This window comes from Tursiops truncatus, chromosome 10, assembly GCF_011762595.2.
Source record: "Tursiops truncatus isolate mTurTru1 chromosome 10, mTurTru1.mat.Y, whole genome shotgun sequence".
In the NCBI taxonomy this organism is placed as follows: Eukaryota; Metazoa; Chordata; class Mammalia; order Artiodactyla; family Delphinidae; genus Tursiops; species Tursiops truncatus.
The window spans coordinates 52,090,674-52,109,872 of record NC_047043.1 but is presented as its reverse complement, the minus strand read 5'-3'; the positions used below and the strand labels follow the sequence as shown (position 1 = coordinate 52,109,872).

The window sequence follows — 19,199 nt, the reverse complement described above, 5'->3', positions numbered from 1 at the left end:
GATGAAATACATACAGTCAAGTCATCTCCATCACACCAGGTGACCCTGCAGCACCCAGGGTCAGTTAGCAGACTGTCTAACTGACCAGCAGCAAACCACAGGCATACAAATAACCCTAGTCAGGACCAGTAGAATCACCCAAACCCCAGCACAAATTGCTGACCCACAGAATCATGAGCTAAGCGTACTGCTTTTTTTTAAGTCACTAGGTTTTGGAATGGCTTACTATATAGCAAAAGCTAATTTACAACTGGTTATCGAATTGTTGCAGTCCTTCCATATCAGTTAGTAAATATCCACTACCAAATTTGCCATCACCAAATGGACCCCTGACCACTCTACACCCAGCAACAAGAGCTAATGCCAGGTCCAGCAGGGGCCTTCAGTACGTGCTCTGTTTCTATAGCCTGGTCTCTTCTGACTAATCGATGTTAATGAGGTATCGGCTGTTAAATATTTTTCAAATAACCTCTGATCAAAGGGGAATGACTAAGTGAGCTATAGCATATCACAATATTACATTGTCACTAAAAATAACCATATGAACTGTCAGTCCGTAAAACCCTGTCTATAAAATACTGTTAAATGGAAAAGAATAGATCACTACCAATTGGTATGCACCCACTGTAATAACATCAAATGTCTATGTACACAATGACAAAAATGAGAATTGAAATTATAGTACCAAGAGCTTGGTGTTTTTGTTCTCTGTAATTATTTTATTCTAGTGCATAATAAGACAGAAACAACTCTAATCTTTCTTAGTAGAATGCATTTTGGAAACTTGTCTTCTTGGAATTGAATTTTCTCAGAGCAAAGTCCTGACATTGAGTAGAATGCATTAAGAAAAAAATATTTCGTTTCCTATAGGCAATATATCCTAAATGTCTACTTAGATTTCTAACTTACTTTTTTTTTTTTTTTTTTGGCAGTACGCGGGCCTCTCACTGTTGTGGCCTCTCCCGTTGCAGAGCACAGGCTCCAGACACGCAGGCTCAGCAGCCATGGCTCACGGGCCCAGCCACTCCGCGGCATGCGTGATCTTCCCGGACCGGGGCACGAGCCCGTGTCCCCTGCATCAGCAGGCGGACTCTCAACCACTGCACCACCAGGGAAGCCCTCTAACTTACTTTTAAAAGCTAAAAAGTCACAAAATGAAAACTAAGTCAATGTGTTCTAGAATAGATCTTGCTTATTTAAGCAAATACTAATTCACGTGTGGATAACTTTGCTCCATCAGCTTCTCTCCCCCATCCCAATGTGGACAAGAGCCCTGTTTTTACTAAATCTGCCTTCAAAATTCTTGTGATGCAAAATCTAGAGGATGAGTATACCAGACATTGCCAACTTCTTACCCAATATCTCTTCTTCCCATCTTTATTAACAGGACCCTGATTTTTTTCCCCAGGGTTTCCAGGTGACAATTATACTTACTTCCCCAAGATCCCCTGCAGCTAGTGATGGCCATGTGACCACTTCTGGCCAATGGGATGTAAGTATCAATCTACTGGATGAGGCTTCATGGAAAGTAACTATTTTCCCAATATAAAGAAACCATTCAGATAAAGAGACAAAGAAGATGTGGTACATATATACAATGGAATACTACTCAGCCATTCAAAAGGAATGAAGTAATGTCATCTGCAGCAACATGGATGGACCCAGAGATTACCATACTAAGTGAAGTAAGTCAGACAGAGAAAGACAGATATATGATAACACAGGTAGAATCTAAAGTATGACACAATGAACTTATTTACGAAACAGAAACAGACTCACTGACATAGAAAACAAGCTTAGGGTTACCAAATGGGAAGGGGGGTGGGGAAGGGATAAAATAGGAGTTTGGAACTAGCAGGTACCAACTACTATATATAAAAATACATAAACAACAAGGTCCTACTGTATACCACAGAGAACTTTATTCAATAGCCTGTAATAAACCATACTGGAAAAGAATATATATATTCATATATATATTCATATATATATGAATAACTTTGCTGTTCACCAGAAACTAATGCAACATTGTAACCAACTATACTTCAATAAAAAAATTTTTTTTTTAAATAAAGAAACTATTCATCAGGCACATGTCTTCTGCCTTTGTCCATTTCCCCTCTTCTGGCCTGCAATGCAAACACGATGCCTACAGACACAGCAGCCATCTGTGAGAATGAAGAAAGCTACACAGCATAAATGGCAGAGCAGAAAAGCAGAAGGACCTGCTGGACCAGCTGTGGAGCACCTTGCTATGGACTTTTTTGCAGGGAGAAAAAGAAACCTCTTACTTGTTTTAGCCACCGTAGTGAGGCTTCTGTAACATGTAACCAGACACAACCCTGACTGATATAAAGGTGGGATGGGCACTGAGAAAAAGGAGGATGGGACAGAGGGTATGGACAGAGAGGCCAGGCCAATCCATTTATGAAAGAAGTAGACGAGAGGAAGGAAGGAGCAAGAGAAGATCCAGCACCAGTCTGTGGTTAGGGAGCCGTGTGGGTGTTGGCACAGAGGCCACCTGGAGAAGCTGAGAGGGGAGAGGAGGAAAGGCCTTTAGAAGTGTTACTAGAGCTCAGGAACCACATCCCCTTAAAGGTCTTCAACAGAGTCCTGTAACAATGGAATTCCTTCTCAATTACCTCTGGCTGCTTCATTTTATTTTTGTGAATTGGCAGGGGGAGGGTGGGGTGTCTCTGCAGTGACCCAGCCATGTGGAGCCCCAGGATTTACTAGGGTCATGTAAGCATCAATTCAGGGAAGTTTTGAAAGAGCAGAGACAAGGCAGCCGGAGATGTGAGGTCAAGTCCTCATCCTTTCATGATTTGTTGTGGAATCTCAAGTCAGTACATTGCCAAGTGTGGCTTCAGGTCCCCCTTTGTGAAAGAGGGGAGCAGATCAAACGTGCCAGAAGAAGCCTTCCATCTCGGTTCCTATAGTAGTCCAAGCGTTACTGCAAGAGAAGCATATCTAGACTCCTAGAAGGATATCCCCTCTTTGGGTAGCCTTCCTTTTGGGCTTTGATGGCAATCCATGGTGTGAAGAAAAGAAGCGTGTGCAGGGAAAATGAAGGCCATCCCACGTCAATAAACATCTGTTGACCAGCTGCTCTGAATTGAGCACTCCGATGAAGATGGCCGAAGGATACAGTCTAAGCTCCGTAGCCAGGGGCAAAGTCCTCCCCACCCGGCCCCCTCTAATCCAGGGCCTTTCTCCCCGTCTCCCACACACATCCTCACTTCTGACACTCAAGCTGCTCACAGCATCCTCAGCCTCTTGTGATACGCCAGGCCTCCCTCAATCTCCTCCAGCTATACCCTCTCTCCACGGGAGATGCCTTCCCTCTTTGACCTGGAAAAATCCTACTCACCCTTCAGTGCCCAGACCAAGCATTTTGAGAAGAATAAAAGCAGCTAGTCATTGGCCCAGGTGCTACCAGCTAGGCTGTGATGTTCCCCCTGATGAAATTAACAATTTCATAGACTATCAACGCCAGTCGAGATCTCCAACAAGACTCAAATGATACCACTTGGGAATCATACCTGAATAGAAATTGAAAACAAAGACACTGTGCAACAAGGAGAAGGACCACACCTCCCCTCCTGAGGCTGACGTGAGCTGCCATGGCTTCTTTTCCAAGGACATCTCTATCCCCACTCCATTCATCCCACCTCCTAGACTAAAGGTATTAAGATGCCCAGTCACCAAATTGCCCCTCTTTCTAACAAGACTGACCCAGAAGAGACCCCACTTCCTTGTACTCAAATCACCAAACACAAGCCCAGGCCTCTCTGAAGCCTCTCCGAACCACTCTTACCCAGACACTCCATGGTTCCGTGGGGTGCATGTTCTCTTTTCATGTAGCAGGTTACAAACCCGAGTTCAACTACATGTGTATTCCTGGTGCCCTTGGCAGGTGGTCAGTGACAATCTCTTCCTCTCTGACCTGCTCTAATCCAGGAGAGCAAATCTCCTCTCCCATGGACATCTACATCCCCTGTGCACACCTCTAGTTGCTGGAACACTCTGCTGGAACATCTCTCCTCAGTTCCACTGTCTCACTACCTCTCCCCAAAGCCTGTTCATCCTCTCATGACAGGGTTCACATCTTCCTCTGCACTGAGCAGGTCCCTCGGGTGTCTGTGGAACAAATGTCCCAAGACCCCACACCACAAATCGGCACGGCTAGGCCCCCGAGAGTCTCAACCCCAAGCACCAAAATGTTCATAACTCTTCCCCCTTCCCGGACCACACATCACGTGGAACCACAGGACGGGAATATTAGAAAGTCTGTCTTCATCAGCACTTCCCATACTGCATCTCATTTTTGCCGTGTACGCTGTTCTTAAAATTGCAAATTTGCCATCACTGCTGATCGCCCATCGAGGCCACCTCTGTGACATGAACCTCCCCTGACAGTGCGATGCCACATTATTGCAAGCAGAGGATTGCAACGGCAGGCAAATAACGGGAACATAAGTTAATGAGTTGAGAGCACCAAGCTCCTTCTCCAGAGGGAAGAAAGGAAGAGTCCTGAGGTTTAAATCACGTCCATAAAACATCTGCAAAGAGGAGTCGGAGGGGCTGCTGGCAGCCTAGCAAACAGCAATTCTAGGAAGCAGCCTTTTAGAGATCAGTATGTCCTGAAGTGTACCTTTCTATTTCTTTTTCAGTTAAAACACATCGACGTGGAGGCCAGCTGCACTTGTCCTGGCCCTGGCACGACAGGACACCACCAGGAACGGCGGCAGCAGCCCATCTTCAAAGGCTCTCTGCGAGAAACTGCATCTGCTTTAACCAAGGAAAATGTGATTTTGCTCAGCCTTATGGAATGTGGAACAAATACTTTTTTTAAAAAATGACAGGTTTGGTTGGGGTTTTTCTCCCTCTCCAAAATGGTTCCCTAGATGACAAGGCGTAGGGCAAACACCACTCACTTACCAAAGCTTAAAATGAAAACTTCTTAAGTCAGACAGAGAGAGACAAATATATGATAACGCTTATATGTGGGACCTAAAAAAATGATACAAATGAACTTATATACAAAACAGAAAGAGACTCACAGGTATAGAAAGCAAACTATCGTTACCAAAGGGGAAAGGGAGTGGGGGAGGGATAAATTAGGAGGTTGGGATTAACAGATACACACTACTATATATAAAATAGATAATCGGGCTTCCCTGGTGGCGCGGTGGTTGAGAATCTGCCTGCCAATGCAGGGGACACGGGTTCGAGCCCTGGTCTGGAAAGATCCCACATGCCGCGGAACAACTAGGCCCGTGAGCCACAACTACTAAGCCTGCGCATCTGGAGCCTGTGCTCCGCAACAAGAGAGGCCGCGATAGCGAGAGGCCCGCGCACTGTGATGAAGAGTGGCCCCCGCTTGCCACAACTAGAGAAAGCCCTCGCACAGAAACAAAGACCCAACACAGCCATATATAAATAAAAATAAAAGAAGAGTTCCAATTTCAACGGTCAGCTACTCTTACAAATTCCCACAATCAGAAAATGCAAACTTTAAAAAAAATATATATATATATATATATATATATATATATATATATATATATAATCAACAAAGACCTACTGTACAGCACTGGGAACTCTACTCAAGATCTTGTAATAACCTATAATGGAAAAGAATCTGAAAAAGAATATGTATATATACGTATAACTGAATCACTTTGCTGTATACCTGAAACTAACGCAACATTGTAAATCAACTCTGCTCCAATAAATTTTTTTAAAAAAAGAAAATTTCTTGTCTGCTCCCATTTCCCTACTCACTCCTGCAGTATCAGCCCCCATACTCCAGTACCTCATCAGAAAGGAAATAGGGTCACAGACACACACACCGGAGAGAAGGGGCCCAGGATGGCTCTCTGAAAAAGAAGAGAGTTTTTCTTGTTGTCTCTTTTGCCGTTGTTGAGGGGAAGTTGAAATATAACAAAATGGCCTCTTTTTTTTTTTCAACAAAAATTAATTCTGCAGCCACAGGAAGGGTTGTAAACCAGATGCCTCCTCTCAATAGTTTAAGAAACATGTGATCTGGAGGATCATCTCAGTTTTGTCACCCGTAAAGCTGGGTTCTTTTATCTGACCCCAACATCAAAGGGATGTTATAAGAAACATTGGTACAATAGCTTTTTTTTTTTTTTTTTTCGGTATGCGGGCCTCTCACTGTTGTGGCCTCTCCCGTTGGGGAGCACAGGCTCCGGACGCGCAGGCTCAGCGGCCATGGCTCACGGGCCCAGCCGCTCCGCGGCATGTGGGATCCTTCCGGACTGGGGCACGAACCCGTGTCCCCTGCATCGGCAGGCGGACTCTCAACCACTGTGCCACCAGGGAAGCCCTGGTACAATATCTTTAAAGTGCTTGTGATTTCTCAGAGAAAAAAAAAAATTGAATATGAGGTGAGACTGTAAAATAAAGCGTAGGCCTGTCCAAAAGCAAATGAAACAAGTTCTTAGACTACATGCCACGCTGGCCTTGCTGCTCAGAATGCCAGCCTGGCCACGACTGACCACAGCTGGGGCAACACCTGGGCTCCTGGGGAGCACTGCCCAGCGTCCCACAGAGCTCTGCACCTGAAATGCACTGGAATCGGAGACAAACCTGATTCCTGAACATGGGTCTGCTTTGTAGTCACAGCATGGAGGGCCTCCAGGGAGTCAGAGGGGAGGGTCCGTCCTCCTACCTCATCACTGAGTCCTCCTGGTGCCTGAGCACCACTGCTGCTGACTCATCGCTTCACCGTCAACACCAGCTACTCATCATCATTCCCCACCTAGACTACCAGCAAAGACGCACCATCACTCCACCCACACCCCTCATCACCCACCATCACCTCCCCACCCCCACCAGCACATGCTGGTTTGCAAACTAACCCTACACACGGAGGGCAGAGAAGGATCAAGTTTAGAGGCAGCCACTCCAGATGAGGAGGCGGCAGGTGTGACAAGCCAGGGAACTTGCACACGAGGCTGGTCTTGGGCACCACACGTCAAGGGCATCTCCCGCCCGCCTGCCAGAATTTTACAAGTTTATACAGAGGCCTTAACTGGGTTCAGTCACATATACTGTCCAGATGGTTCCAACACCTTATTCTGTCAAGGCTGTGTCCTTGAAACCGGCTCCACTGGGGGATGGCGAGTGGAAGGTACATTCCAAGGACAGGGGAGGTAGGGGAGGGGGTGCAGCTCTCATGTCAACCTCAGAGGAAACAGGGTCCAGGGACCTGAGACCACTGGTTCAGACTGTCTAGTAGACTCACACAAACCTTTACATTTGTCATCAGACAACATTTAACAAGTTGCCTAGGGCAATCATAATAATAGCTCATAATTTTGAGAGCTTACTATGTGTCAGAGACCATTCTAAGAGCTTTTCATGCATTAGAACATAATAACTTCAGGCAGAAAGTGCCATTACTGCGCCTGTTTTGGATCTGGGGAAGCACAGAGGCGAAGTCATTTGCTTCAAGTCCTGCAGCTAATAAAGTGTCAGACCCCCAGCCCCAGAGCCCATGCCTTTGGCCACTTTGTCACACTGTCATCTCACAAAATAAATCTAGGGCACGTTAGTGAAGAGCATTTGTTAAGTTCACCGGGTTATTGGGGTACCCGTGCCAGAAAGCCACGCAGAAGTTGCAGCCGCTCACACTCTGGGCTACTGGTATTTGCATGCCCCAAGTACACCACACGCTCAAGGACAAAGCTACGATCCTCGGTGGTAACAGCCAAGCATGGCGCTAACCGTGTACACACTTGGTTTTCTTTATTCTCACAATAATCTCGTGAGGTAGGTGATATTGATCCCACTTTATACAAGAGGAAACTGAAGCTCAGAGCAGATCAACAACTTGCCTGATGGGCATGCAATAGACACACCTGAAAAGATCCTGTTCAGAGTGGTCACCTGGACCCAACCTGTGCTGAGTTCTATAAGGAGCTAGAAGCCACAGCCCTTGGGTCCGGTCTGTGCTGTGGCCTCAGCACCCAGGATGGAGCCTGAAAGGTCAGCTCCTGTAGATGAAGGCATGCATGCTTGCAGGAAGGAATGAATGACTGAATGAAACCGTGTTGCTCATGATTAAAATAAGAGCCAAATATACCTGGAGAAAACCATAGTTAGTTCTAAGACACACGCACCCCCAATGTTCATTGCAGCACTATTTACAATAGCCAGGACATGGAATCAACCTAAATGTCCATCAACAGATGAATGGATAAAGAAGATGTGGTACATATATACAATGGAATAAAAAAAGAATGAAATAATGCCACTTGCAGCAACATGGATGGACCTAGAGATTGTCGTGCTGAGTGAAGTCAGACAGAGAAGGACAAATATCTTATGATATCGCTTATACGTGGAATCTAAAAAAATGGTACAAATGAACTTATTTACAAAACAGAAATAGAGTTACAGATGTAGAAAGCAATCATGATTACCGGGGGAGAAACAGAGGAGAGATAAATTGGGAGATTGGGATTGATATGTACACACTACTATATATAAAATAGATAACCAATAAAGACCTACTGTATAGCACAAGGAACTCTACTCAATACTCTGTAACCTATATGGGGAAAAAAGTCTAAAAAAAGGGGCTATATGTATATGCATAACTGACTCACTTTGCTGTGCAGCAGAAGGTAACACAACACTGTAAATCAACTATACTACAATAAAAAATTTTTTAAAAAAAGAAAAAGAAATGAAAAGTTCGAGCTTATATTGAACCAAAAAGTACAGAGTACCCATATCCTAGAGATTATTTAATGTTGTGATATTAAATAAAGCTAGTATTTTATAATTTAAAAAATAAGATAACAGCCAACAATCCTCAAAGGTCAGAAGAGCAGGAAGTGTAACAAAGGTTAATTTTAGAGTCACGGCGGGAGGTTGGAACACAGAATCACCCCGCCCACCAAGTCATTTTCCTCCAGGCCGACCTACTTCTGGGCGAGTGAGGGTTTGCATAGCTGTTCCTCTGTCCCAGGCTGACTTGTAAAAGTGGCTGCTGCCCTTTTCAATTAGACACTCTCAGACCTCCATTCTGAGCCCTTAAATATATACAGTGACCTATGCGCTGATGTAGCCAAAGAAGGAGGAACATGTGAAATTGTTCCCATTAAAATCAGCCCTGGGGCAACCACCGCGTCACCAAGTGTTAGGCCTGGCTGGGTCCTCGGTTTGTAGTATAAGATCGCGGTCTCTCTGCGCCTGTAAAGTTCCGGTTTTACAAAGTCCCTCTCTCCTACCGCATCTCCCGCCTCTGCCCCTTCCCCTCCCCCACACAAGTGCAGCCACTTCCAACAGCCGCTGACTTAATGAAAACCCTTCAGCTTTGTTTCTACCCTAAAAGCGGATCTGTTCCTACCAGAATAACAAACCAAGTATGCTCTCTGCTTCACAAGTTTGGGTGTTTTTTGTTTGTTTGTTTTTCTTTGGGCGGGGGGGGGGGGGGAGACAGCAAATGAGCTGTGGGCACTAAACTAGTTCTTATCTGGGTGCCTGGGAGACTCACTTTTTCGCATCACGTCTTCCTGGACTCACAATAAAGGATGCTTCAGCTCTTGGCGGGGTATCAGCTTCAGAGCCTTATCACAGGACCCCAATTACATTGTTAACGGTAAAGAAGAAAGCTTGAACCAATTTTAGAACAAGAGTTAAGAGGAATAAAAATCCCCGCCGTGATCTTTTAAAGCATTAGTTGGGAAATAGTTCCCTCCTGTGGTGTAAGTGGAAATTGCCGCTCTTACCCATTGGAAAGTTTTCCAATGTCTAGAGGTTAATAAATTTTGTGTGCTGCTATGAACCATATGGGCAGTCAGGTAAAGCCTATGGACCTCTTCCCAAATGCATAAAGTAAAATACATAAAATTACAAAGGAAAGCAATTATATTTAGATTTATTTATCCAATTATTAAACAAGTGGGTTCTATACTAATATATGTGCTTTTTGACAGTAAATAACAAGACTTAGTGGCAGGTCTATTTACCATAAATGCAAAGTAGTGATAAGTATAAATGACGTTTTGAGAAATCAGTGGTAACTTTAACGTGATATACAAATAGCTAGGATTTCGAGACGGGACAAAATCACAGGTTCTAGTAATACCGCAAAGGTCAATATTTGACCTTTTGTCACCATTTATAATTGAAGGAATTCCATATTTCAGTTAGAGCGTAGTAAACACAAAGCCTCAGTTTTTTCCCATTCTAGTAGAAGAAGAGACCTCCTGAATTCCATCCCCTTGGGGACCCCTTTGGGGTTGGTGGAGCCCAGCTAGTCTCTCCACCTTAATCTATTCATGGAGCAGTTTCCCCACCTGAGGCAAGGAGGTTACCAATTTTGTAGTATTTCAGGGGGAAAATGCTATTGTTACCTCCAGGGTGTGAGAACTGGGGAATCTGAATGCAATGGCCATTCCAACACTTCACGTAACTGAAACAACACCGCTCTGAAAACCAGGACACCAGTTTCTCTTCCATCCTGGCTAAACTGGCAGAAATGGAAGCAAATTTCAGCAAGATAAAATACATATAAGCCTAAAGTCAGAGAAGGGCCAACAATCTCACCAAATTCTCCCCAAGTTATGGGGAGTTTGCAGGTGCTGAGAACAATTATAACAGCCAGCAGCTCTGAGCACCTACCGGGGTCGGTCTTTCGGGCGCTGCTCCTTTGCTGCTGCACCATCAGGGAGATGGAGGCTAAAGGCCAGAATCACAAAGGATCCAGACCAGGTCAGGCTGCTTCTAACAACCAGCCTTTAGCCTTCGCACAGCGCTGCTGGTGGTTTGTAAATTTGGGACTTTCAGGGATGAAATCTGAAACTAGCCCCGAACTCGAGGGCAGGGGAAGAGCACACAAAGCGGCAGCCAGTCCAGATCGTAGGCGGCGTGTTAACAAGCGGAGGAGCTTACCTGCGAGGTCGGTCTTGGGCGCCGCAGGGTGAGTGGGTCTGCACACCCACCCACCAGAATTTTACACGTTTATGTAGAGGCATACTGGGTTCGATCACGTATACTGTCTAGAGGGTCTCAACACCGCGTACCCTCTCAAGGCTGCATCCTTGAAACCCTCTCCACTGCGGGCACCACAGATGGCGCGTGCATTTCAAGGACTGGAGGGGGTGAGGAGCCTCCTGTTGCCTGGCTCAACTGCAGGTCCCAGTCTCTAGATGACCTCCCCCAACAGCTGCCTCAGTGGGAGGGACCCTGACCCCAGGAGACCCCAGTGATACCCACAACTTGGAATGAGAAGTTGAAGGGGAAGTGTGTCCTCTGGGAAAGGCAGCACATGAGCAGAACCTGGCGTTCAGCGGAGGGCCTCCCAGCCGTGGAGAATGACACAACAACATGGGCAACCAAGGACCCCTTGGCTGGAGTGTCCCGCCCACTTTCCACAAGCCTCTCGTCCACCAAACAATTCCACAGCCCGTCCAAATGTGCCCCTTCTCCCTGCTGGACTCCCCAGACCTCACCTGCCTGCACCCCTCTCCTGCCCAAACCTTCTTGGGGCCTCTTGCCAACGGAGCTCTCTCACTGCTGCCCTTTCTCACCCCTGGACTCCTCACACATTGCCTTTGTCTAAACACTGCCCAACCAGCCCACCACCGCCTGCCTGCTACACACACACACACACACACACACACACACACACACACACAGGGTGAGGGGGCTCTCCCTTGGCCATCTAGACACAGTGGGAAGGGATGGAGATGAGATGGCAGAGTCGCAGGACTTGAGCTCATCTCCTCTCACGAAAACCCCAAAATCACAACTAACTGCTGAACAACCATCAACCAAAAAAGACTTGGAACCTACCAAAAAAAGATATCCTACCTCCAAAGACAAAGAAGAAGCCACAACGAGACGGTAGGAGGAGCACAATTGCAATGCAATCAAATCCCACAAACTGGAAAATAATTCTGTTGCAGAGGTTCTCCCACAGGAGTGGGAATTCTGAGCCCCACGTCTGGCTTCCCAGCCTCTGGAAGCGGGAGGAGGAGCCCCGAGAGCATTTGGCTTTGAAGGCCAGCGGGGCTTGAGTGCAGGAGCTGCACAGGACTGGGGGAAACAGAGACGGCACGCTTCCTTTTTTTGGCCATGCCGCACAGCTTGCGGGATCTTAGTTCCCTGACCAGGGATCGAGCCCATGCCCCCTGCAGTGGAAGCGTGAAGTCTTAATCACTGGACTGCCAAGGAATTCCCCTTAAACTGCACTCTTGGAGGGCATACACAAGGTGTCACGTGCACTGGGATCCAGGGCAAAGCAGCGACTCCAAAGGACCCTGGGCCAGACCTACCTGCAGGTCTTGGAGGGTGTCTTGGGGAGGCGGGGGTGGCTGCGGCTCACTGTGGGGACAAAGACACTAGTGGCAGAAGCCACAGGGAATATTCCTCCACGTGAGCTCTCCTGGAGGCTGCCATTTTCTCACCAAGATCTGGCTCCACCCAACAGCCTGGGACGCCTCAGGCCGAACAACCAACAGGGCAGGAACAGAGCCCCACCCATCAGCAGACTGGCTGCCTAAAGTCTTTCTGACCCCAAGGCCACCTCTAAACAAACACACCCTTTGACACAGCCCTGCCCACCAGAGGGACAAGACCCAGCTCCCCACAAGAGAGGACAGGCACTGGCTGCTCCCACAAGGAAGCCTGCATAAGCCCCTGGACCAACCCTACCCACCATGGGGCAGACACCAGAAGCCAGAGGAGCTGCGATCCTGCAGCCTGTGGGACCAACACCACGAACACAGAAAGTTAGAAAAACACCACAGAGAAATATGTTCCAGACGAAGGATCAAGATAAAACCCCAGAAGAACAACTAAGTTAAGGGGCGATAAGCAATCTACCTGATAAAGAATTCAGAGTAATGATAGTAAAAGTGAGCCAAGGTCTCAGATAAGCATGGCGGGAAGTACCGGTGGTGCCCCACCGCCCACACTCTGCATGCACCCCCTGGATTGCTGATCCACCCCAAGTCCTCCTCAGCCACCTCACCAGCTGCAAGCTCCCTGGCTGAAACCTCGTGAAATGCCCCAGGCCTCCCCACAGGCACACGGTTGCCTCCTTAGGACACCCTTTCTGAAGCAGGGTGTCCCTTACCTGCCTCACCCCGCTGTCTGTCCTAAGCAGGTATCTCCCCAGAGGGCCCAGGCCACCCCATGAGGACGGGCTGAGGACTGCCCTCACACTTGGGATGCAGGCTCCACACCCATTTCCTGAGAGTCTGAGACATATCCCCATGTGTTGGTCTCAGTGGCAGGGCCTGGATCTCCCCACCCTCTAGTCGCGGCCTTTATGGCATCAGTGGTTGGAGAAGGTGCGAGGGTCGGGTCAGATAGAGCTTGGGATGGGAAGTGCCACTCAGGTCTGTCAACACCTGTTCTGAGTGTCCAGGCCTTGCCTGTGAAGTCCAGAGCTCTGGGGAAAAAGGCCCTTCTGACCTCCTCTCCTGACCAGTGGGTGCAGACACGTTCCAGCAGACTGCTGTGTGCTCATAAGGGGTGCAGCCCCTGAAAGCCTGCTGGGGAGTCCGCATCACCCGCTGAGCCTCCTTTGCTCCGAGAGCCCCGGAGGCCCAGGACGTCACCCCTGGGATTTCATTCAACTCTACAGTTTCTCAGCTACCAACCTGCTGCATCTCAGGAATGAGCCCCAAAGAGAGGCAGACTCTTCTCCTGGGACCAAGTTGGAGCTTCATCCCCCAGCACCCACAGCTTCTAGTGGGCTCATCTCTACCATAGCAAAACAGGCTTCCCCACAACTGGGGCAAACCCGTGGCCTGGGCCTTACATGGCATGACCAGGCTGGGGCCATTTTAGGATTCAGGCAGCTCCCTCTGAGGTACAGGGCACTTTCTGCTGGGAATGAGAAACATGAATCTCCTCAGCACTGTCTAATGAGTGATTTACCTTCTCTCCATCCTGCCAACCCCCATATCTGACCAGCAGGTGAAAGCATTCAGATCACTCTTAAACATCAGCAGAGGCTTCCAGGGGCCCTGTTATTTCTGCTCACCAGTTCTCCAGTGGGGTCTCAGCCAATTCAACCAAACGAATGCAGTGCTATTGTTGGAGCATGGCATGGCATGCATGGCATGAACATTCTTTGCCCTCCCAGAGATGGCCTGAATGCAATAGGCAGCTATGAATTGAAGCTGATCAGCCCAGGTACATAAGAAATATCTATGTATTGATTGATTCAATTCTGACTCTGAAGCCCATCCCACAGGGTGATGAGAAATTGTCTCAGTCATTACTGGCTTCCCACACAAATACCCAATGTGGTGCCAGGTCCTGGGTCACCATTCCATGCTGCCCAGACTCATGGTCCCTTCAGTTACGGAAGCTCCACCTCATTTGGAGTGTGACACCCACTGGGCCTGCTGTGATCCCTCTAAAAAAACTATCCCCTCTGAGATGTTGCTGCTTCCTTTAACTCCTGGCCCCAGAGACTCCACCCAGCAAACAAGCCCTGGAACAGGAACATGAAAGGGGTTTAGCTACCTGGTTGGCATTGAAAGGAGGGAGAAGGAAATGGAGAACTCCCACAAATTCACACTTAAACCTATCATTGTTCCCAGTTCAATTTCACTCTTCCTTGGAATATTAATTCCTTGAGGGCACAGTTGTATTCGCAGCACCTAGAATAATCAATAATCTCTCAATATATAATTTTGAATTATTGGGGAGAAAAAAATGAATAGGTGAACGGAGAGATGGATGTGAGGAATGAGAGCAAATGCCTTACTATAAAACAAATACTCCAAGAGACAGGATAAACTTTAGAAAGCCTTTAACTTTTCATCTCAGTGAGATCCCAGCTCCATCACTCAGCTCCTCTGTGCCTTGTTTCCTCCTGTCCTGCAAAATGGGATGAAGTCACTGGCCGTCTCACTAGTGACTGCTCAGCTAAAATAAGTTAATGGAATTTAAATGCTTAGAAGAGGACCTGGAACGTGGCAGGCACTCAGTAGATGTCAGCTACTTTTAGCAGTAACAACAGCACACAAGAGGAACTATGTTTGTCATTGTAGATGTTCAGATCAGAGATGGCCGCTGAAAAGATCCCCAGCTCAGCCACTCGGCAGCCATGTGACCATGGACAAGTTGATCAACTTCTCTCCAACAAGTTGACTCCTCTGTGTAGCGTATGAATAAACATATCAATTTCATAGGGCTCTTCTGCAACAAATGAATTATTTGAAGACTCAGTACAGTCCTTAGAACCAGTAAGTACACAGTTGATGTTGAGCAAGTTATTATATGAAATAAGAGTAGGCAACCATGCTATCAGTGGAACACAGCCAGCAGTGGACTAGAGAGAGAAAGGTGAGATCAGTACACAGGGCATCAGAATGTAAAGATGAGATGTGAAGTCATTAGGGGCAAAACTCCCAAAACTGGAGACACAGACGAAGACAGAGAATCACAGGTTACTGGGAGCAGAAGCCACTGGAGCCAGAATCCTGGAGGAAAACACAAACCTGAGCACAAAACAGTTTTATTCATAATCGCCCAAAACTAGAAGCAACCAAGCTGACATTCCAAAAGTCATAATATAAGAAAATAATACATTAACAATATAAGTCTAAACCCTGTTTACAAAAATATATATAAAAAAGACAAGATTTAGCTGAGGATGGGAGGGAAGAAAATAAGAGTATTAGTGTTCCAAATAACTAGAAAAAAAGAAAACATAGTCCAAGCAATGAAACACAGGAAAAGGAAATAGGACAAAAATATTCCAAACAGACAAAATGTCCAAAGATTATATGATTATAATTTTAACAAATTATTTTAAACTTTCCTATTAGATTACAAAACAAAAACAAAACGAAACAAAAAACACTAATGTATCCAGATATAAAAAACAGTGGAGATATTAATAATAATATATATTAAAAAGGATCACTTCATGTTCACAATAATTGGCTTGAATATGAATCACGTGGCTTCAAAATGTGTAGAGACTAGAAGAGTTACAAATACAGGAAAACTTAAAAAGAAACACAAAGGTTATAGACTTGAACATATCCACCTGTATCACTTGGTGTCACTAGTTGAAAAGGACGTAAGCAGCTTTTAAGCAAAAAGGAAGGTTATCAGGAGCCACAGAGCTGACACGAGCCAGGATCCCTTGCAGGCAGAGTACTAAGGCAAACAACTTGGATGTGCCCCAGTTGAATTAACTACAAAGGCAAGACCGGTCAGTGGATGGGGACCCTGGTTAGCAGGGGCCAGCGGCTCTCTGGTACACAGGTTCTAGGCAAGCTCCTGTCTGCTCACAGGCAGTGCCCAGGCCAACCCCACCCACCCTGCGGTCATAAACTGAAACAGCCCCAGCAGCAGAGCTGCTCAAGTCACTGTCCTAGATTTAGGTTGCAGCTGAACTCCAGTTCATGGGAGGGTCCCTTAGTTCCCCATGTTCTCCCACCCCACATGCCTAGGTTCCCAAGCCCCTCCGTGAGAACTCTACTGTCCAACCCAGATGCCAGATAAGTGAAAACAAACAAAAAAGATTTAACTATACCCAATAGTTATGTATCTTAAATGTATATAATAGGGATTCAGACTATAGATTCATTCCTGGAGGTAGCTTGTTCAACTTCAACACACTTCAAAGACATACAAAGCCAACACATTCTCTGATAAATTGTGTATCCTGAGCTACATAGGAGAACAGCTGCATCTGACCTTAAAACATGGGAGAAGTAGGAAGAAAAGAAGAAAATATAAATGTTTTAAAAGACGAACACATTTCACCATCCCCCTTTCCCTGGTCAATTGACTGTGGTAATCTCGCCAAATATTTCCAAAATTTAACCCAAAAATGGCACCTGAAGAAGAGATTACTCATCTGAAAGATCTGGGTCAAATCGTAAGTGATGAAAATCATGGTCCATCCATGATCAATTACAGGGTTGACAGCTGTAAGAAAACATTTAAACAACACCGTCTTCTTGTCTCATGCAGTTAGTCAAAGTGGGTATTTTTTTATTTCCCAACCCACTGTTTGTCAAAGAAATTAGAGAAATATAAAAGCTGAAGCATAAACACTTTAAATAAGAATTCATACTACAAGGAAGTAAGAATCTTTCAACTTTTATTTCTAGGATACATTTCATCCGGAACCTTTTGTTTTCTTTACAATTTCCCCCTAAGAGAAATGAATACAATAAAAATATCATCCAACTACCAGCAATGTTTGTAAGCAGAAAAGAATCTAAAATCTCTGGTGTGATAATATAGGATTTCTTAAAAAATATAAACTTCATACCAGAAATAAAGCCTGAATATTCTCTTTTTCTCTAAAAATATAATTTTTCCTTCTTTGCTCTTCCATGTAAATCTTATAATCAACCATTTAGTTCTAAAGTCTATTTTTAAACTAGTAATGATAATCCTATAGCACTGTTTTTCTCCTACTTTGTATCCTGTTCTGTACTGTGAATCAACTAATAATTGCAGAAGTGTAAAAAAAAAAAAAACAACAAAAATAGATGCTGCTAGGTTGTAGCAAGATTTTCCAAGATATCCTGATCATCCAAAAAAAAAAAAAAAAAATTCCCCATCAGCAAACTGAAGTCTACTTAACAAATTGCATTTTGCCATGTTTATGAAATTAGAAAATGTGTAGAAAAAAGCACTTTTGCAAACTGTAAAGCTCTAATGGAAAATATCTTTTTAATCTTTTTTGATTAGATAGGCTGCTGACTGGTACAGAAAACCAGGGACAGAGGCTCTGTGAAAACTTTTTTTTTTGGTAACTACTTCAATTTGGGGAGAGATTATAAATTGCAAAGAAGTTGGATGCACAGATCTCACAAAGATTGACTGGTTTGCAGTGACATATGACTATTTTTCTTAAATGTAAATAAAGACCAAGAGGCACAGGAGTAGACCAATACTTTACACCAGACTGAGAAGTCAAGCCATCTGTCTCCAACTAGGAATAAGAAATAAGTTAGTTTTTTCCCCACTTCAGACCAGCTCCTTTATGCAGAGCTTCATTACTTATAGTCCATTTTAAAATAGTATTCCAAAGCCTGACATAAATAAATAAAACAAATAGTGTCCTTTCTTTAGTTTAGGAAGATAATCAAAAAGCCTAATTATAAACATAGGTACAACACACCTGAACCAGAGTGATAACTCTCCTACCTCTAAATAAAAAGCATTATCCACAACAACTTTTTAGGGTATTTTGTGGAATACAGGAAGTTAAGCAAAGGATAAAAAAGTTTGGTAACAAAAATAATCCCAGTGAGGGCTTGCTTCTTCTTTGCTAGAATGCAAAACGGACATAAGAGAAACTTCTTTCCATGAGCCACCTTAATGAAACTAGAGTCCTATGAAGACACACCCAGCAATGAAGGGCTGCAGAAATTTGATCATCTGTACCTAAGACACTAGGTGACCAAAGGAAAGCATCCTCAATCATCTAAAGGATGAGTGAACCAACAAGAGGGAATAGGCCTGGGTTTGCTAACAGAGCTGAACGAGCTGGGTATGCTGAGGAGGCTGCCACGAGGGGCTGTGGAGCCTCCTTCCCTAAAGTTTCTGAACCACCTTCCTGAGCCCTCTGAGAGAACAGAGGAGGCCTAGTCTAGCACAGGGAATGGGCTAAATGGCCTTGTAACTTCTCTGGTGGCCCTCCGATGCACTTACTCTTTTCTTTAGTGCCTTCTTTCCCCAAGAGAATATTCAGGCCAATTTTGTTTTGTTTTGTTTTGTTTTTGCATTAGTGAGAATTATAAACTAGCAATTTGGAATACCCCTAATCTCACTGAGTATCTTACGATAGAAATGATAACTTGAGTAATAATAAGAAGGAACTTAAATGCCATTTACACAAGTCAAACGAGCCCATGTCATATTCTGATGATTCCACATTAACAAAACTTAGCTATGATATGTAAAAAACTATTTTTGCCAAGGTTTTAACTACTGAACTTTAAACCAATTTCAGTATTCCATGTAAAGGTCATTTATGTTGAAGTAACATGCCTTCATGTTTTCTACATACAACAACAAAGATTTTTAAAGATATACATATATTTTAAACCAATTCACTCCCTTTACAATCACACCTTCAGTCCCACATTTAAAATATAAACCCAAACTGTCAAATGAAAACAACAGTGGACCAACTGATAGTATCATTTAAATGAAACAGTAAT

At 45.1% G+C, this 19,199-nt stretch overlaps 1 long non-coding RNA gene across 1 annotated transcript in view; it reads right to left on the bottom strand.

The window, feature by feature from the left end:
- The window catches only part of LOC109551986 (uncharacterized), a 134,988-nt gene extending 122,446 nt beyond the window's left edge, over window positions 1-12,542 (bottom strand). Inside the window, exon 1 of the long non-coding RNA XR_002178690.3 lies at window positions 12,318-12,542. This is a non-coding gene — a long non-coding RNA (uncharacterized lncRNA). The remainder of the gene's footprint in view (window positions 1-12,317) is intronic.
- Window positions 12,543-19,199: the final 6,657 nt, after the last annotated feature.